We start from the raw sequence: 4,741 nt of genomic DNA on the forward strand, positions 1-4,741 counted from the left end.
ACACATTTTGAGTGTCAGTCTAGGTTAAATACATAAGGCTTTTAAGCTGTGCAGACACTGAAGGGAAGTGAAAGCTGGGTTTCCATTCAGAAGAATAAAGGTGACCCTACAGAGGAAGCCAAGCCAATCTACTTCACAGTAATTGATTACCTGGGGGAAAGGAGATGGACAAATTAACCCTTCACCCTCAGTGCTCTCCAAGACAGGCAGTGTATCCACCTGTGGTCACACTGGGACTGCAATAGATAAATGTGACTTCTTCTCTGGCAATATGTCAGCCAGTTTAAGCAGCAGCTTGGAAGTTTGAGGAATGACTTAATTTTGGAACTGAGTTGAGCACAAATGCATTAGACCAGATATTTCTGATTCCTTATAAGACCTAAAGATAGCATTTTTGCAAGACAATATAACCATTTGTTGTCTTAAACGACGCATGTCTCAGTCCTTGCAATTCTGTTGCTATTATATTGTTCCACAATCTCCTTGCTGTGGATCTTCAAGAAGGAAAATGAGGATAAACAAACCAGTTTGGAACCATAATGTGTCCTTCAACATTTTTTTTCAGGTCCATTTGTGTCAGGAGAATAGTACAGAGGCTGTTCTAGTCTCACTGATTGGTGGTTTCTCCTTAGCAGTAGACAAAATCTTAGATGTCTGTTGTAATTTCTTAGATCAGTCAGTGGTGTTTGATACGCATGGCCCTTGGTTGTGATAAACAGCACAGCTTTTATGCTATCGCTCACTTGAGTGATTTTGTTCTTTCCTCTCCAAACGTCAACTCCAGTTCCCACTGAACTCAACTGCAAAACTGCTTTAGGCTTCAACAGAAACAGGTTTGGGCCCCAGGAGATGAAAGAAAGTGATTTTGATCAATTGCTCATCTGCCCAAAGAACACTTTCACACAGGTTCTGCCAGGCTATACTTTAGTGCACCTCCTCTATGTGATGCTGAGAGAGATAATAACACAGTTTGGGCTGTTGTGCTTTCAAGATGCAGGTGACACGCTGCTCTATGCCTCATTTTCATCAAACCCAGATGGTGCAGCATCTTTGCTTTGCCTGCGCCTGGCAGAGATTGATACTTAGATAAGGGCAAGCCGACAGAAGCTTCATTTGGACAAGATGGAGGAGGGGCCATCATGTAAGGGAAAATAGGTGTAATCTTACTTCTTTTCCACTTCCCATTTGAGAGGATTTTGACCTGGAGTGTATTTGGATTCCTACTGCTATTTGAAATTGCAGGTGGCTTTGAGGGTCCAAGACAGATTTTCATATCTGCTTCAGTTAGACATCTATCACATTTCTTCTTGGCTTTGGACAATGCCACCTCAAATCCATGCCTTTTTAAATTCTAGATTTAATTATTATGATGTGCTCTATATGGGGCTACAGATGAGGACCAACTGGAAACAATAGTGCGTGCTGAAACCAGCTGCTTGCCTGGCTGGCAACAGGAACCACTGAGCACATACTAGATAGCTTCTCTGGCAAAAGTTCTGTTTTCCTCCCCTTTAAAAGAATGGCTCTCTCCCTATTGACACTGGCTCCTCCACTGAATTAGTGTTAAATGACCTGGGTCCTATCTTCTTGAAAAAACATCTCCTGCCAAGTGAAGTCTCAAAGCAATTTCTGACAGTATAATGTTAGAGCTCTAGATTTAAACAAATAGGAGGCAGTAGCAAAGCTTTTAAAACAAACAGCTCTCAGCTTCAAAATTGGCTTCCCCAACTACTCCAACAGAGCTCAAATGTGTTGAGCTTGGCACAGTAAATGACCCTTCACTTTTCCCTAGCTTTGGATTATCACCACACTTATCACAATGGACTGGTTTGAGAATCCTGTTTTAATTGCCTCTGTATTCATGAGGTTTTTAACAACATCATTAATACTGCACTGGAGTTATGGACTCCTCATCAAATTATACTAAACTGACACCAAGAGCTTGAACTTTGGATTCTTATTTTAAAGATTCCATCCGTGACCCATTGCCCCTCAAAATGTGTGGTTCAGATAAGCACTCTCAGGATTCAATATTTTTCTGACCTGCCTCTTGGGTCAGCAAAGTGATTTAGAAAGCTCAAGAGAGTAGCCTTATTTATTACATTTCAACACTTATTTTTTCTAATTCTTGCTAAAACCAGGACCTACAGAAAGAAATTCTTGGGACATTAAAAGTTTCTTCTTAAATTCCAGAAGGCCTTTTTGTTTAGTCTTAAGATAGGAAAAGCCTGTCATTTCTTATTGCAGCCAAATCATCCATTACAGGGGACAGCTTAAGCAGAATACCCCTGTCAGAAGTTTTCCTACAATCTATCTAATGCAGAATACTGAAACATTTTCTGTTAGACAAATATTGTTATCTGTATCCATGTCAGATAATGCTATTCTCCATCAGCAGTGAAACTGCCAAAATGGTGTAAGATACTCAGGACTGAGCTATGACTTTATGAGAGTAACAGTGGCAGAATCTGTTTTTTATGATAATAGTCCCAAGAATCTAATTCTTTCCTCCATTACTGCAGCTGACCAGTTCAGACATTGTTATCTGAATGCCACGTCTCTGTCTCAAATACTCCGAGTAAATGGGATTTAAATGTAATTTATAATTCTTGGAAGGAAAAATATTTCATTACTTCCTATATGGACTACATATGCCAGTAATAATTTAAATTCCTAAAGATATGCAGGTGCTTGGATGGAAAGAGTAGACATTTTGATTCCTTAGTCCCTGCTTTGCTTAATTGGATTTTACTGAGCATTTTAAATCGGCTGAGACTTTTGATCAACTGCACATTCGCCATCACTTCCAAGAGCTTTCACAACACTACAGGCCTGAATATCTATCTGACAGATATATTTTTGAATCTACTAACAGTTCCTTACTAAGATATTTTCATCAAAAATGTAAAACCTTATAAAAAATTCAAATGTTTTGGTTCAGTTGAGGCCCTCAGTTAGAATAATGTCATCTCATGTCTACATGGCATGGTGTTGTTTTTATTTGGGGGCTTTTAATGCTCCAGTGATAGTGATTTCAAAGGTTCTAGTTCCTTTTTAAGAGATAACTGCACCATTCTTGATTTTGATCTGTCACCACCTTGCCATAGTATGATATTCCAGGTTTCTTGTTTTGAGTAAATGTATTTTTTTTATCATTGCAGCTTGATAAAACAGAAGCCCATTTTGAACAATAAAGCATAAGTAATGTATTTCTATTTTTATATGTTTTCTTGGACATGATTGCAATTTATGAGAAAAACCACTATAATTATGAATGCAAATGATTTCACAGTTACTGCAACAGATTTTGTTTATATATGTTAAACTATGCTGAGAAAGAGCCGGCTTTGATCTGGGAAACTCATTAATGTCTTTGCAAAACAGCAATCAGAACATGGTATACAGCAGCGATAGGGACTGTGGTTCACCAGGATGTGAGTCAAACAACGCCAGCTTTGAAATTCAGACACCCTCTTGTGTCAGCACACAGAGGTGGATCATAGGCAACGTAGTAAGACTTTTAAAACTAAATTGTTTTAAGATTGTGTTTCTGGTCTGATAGAAATAATACTGTAATTTATTTAATCAATAGAATTATGTTTCCTACCAAGGCAAGGCAGAATTCCAGGGATTGACAGTGCCCATCTATATCCTGAGAAATCAAAAAGGCTGAGGGTGCAAGCTTGAGCATTCAGCCCCTGGTGTCTGCTCTGCATCCTCTTTCATAGTGGTTTGGACTATTCCCCTTACATCTCTTCAGCAGGAAGCTTGGGTTCATCCTGAGGTTAGCTTCCACCAAGGAGCAGCATGGATGAGGCCATACTGTGTTTAGCTGTCTCCATCTGTCACCATCCTCCAACATTAACCCAGAAGACCTTGTACTCTCACATGCAACCCAAAATATTCACACAACACTCCAGGGCATGTGTATACTCTCCACATCACACTTACTAAAATCCCACTCTTGAGGCTGTAAGGTGGTTTCCTCATTAGCAGCATGTGGACCCAGGCCTGACGACAAGTGCTGTTAACACCATGTCAACAGATGTCTGAGGAACACTGTGGAGCCAGCCTGGGCCTCACAGAGACAGCAACCCTCCTTTCAGCATGCAAAAGGAAAGCCCAGGAGGGGAGAGCCAGCCAGATGCCCCACAGGAATCATCAGGGTATTGCACCATTCACAGGCCATACCAATAGCACCACATGACTTCAAAAAACAGTAGTTACTCCAAGAGTATCCCAACAGAGATATCTAATAGTTGTTCCTTGCCTTCCCCTTACACAGTTTCCTGATACCTATTCACACTTCAGTGCTTAACTCATTCACAGTTGGCCCAGGTGAGCTTAGAAGGATGAAGGTGGGCCTTACACAAAGCACAGGGAATATCAGTGAGTCATCCAGCAAATGGGCACAGATGGACACTGTGCTGCACAGGCTTGAGACCTGGAAGAGGAAGCCAAGAGGAATGGCATGAGAAGGGTCATTTACCACCACTGCCCTCAGTGTTTACTCAGAGCTCACCACCACACAGATGGTTTGGCCTGGCCTTCTACAGGATGGTGGGAACATGTGCAGGCCCCTCTTGTAGATAATGTGAGATCTACTCCTGGATGTGGTGGGGAGCAGATCAGCACAGCAACATGGGATGGTGCCCCTCTGTCTCTCTCAAAGACATTCTCCTCCTTCCAGCATTTGGAGTAACAGACACTGTACCCACTCCCCTTTGCCAAAGCGCAAGAT

This window comes from Ammospiza caudacuta, chromosome 1, assembly GCF_027887145.1.
Source record: "Ammospiza caudacuta isolate bAmmCau1 chromosome 1, bAmmCau1.pri, whole genome shotgun sequence".
In the NCBI taxonomy this organism is placed as follows: domain Eukaryota; kingdom Metazoa; phylum Chordata; class Aves; order Passeriformes; family Passerellidae; genus Ammospiza; species Ammospiza caudacuta.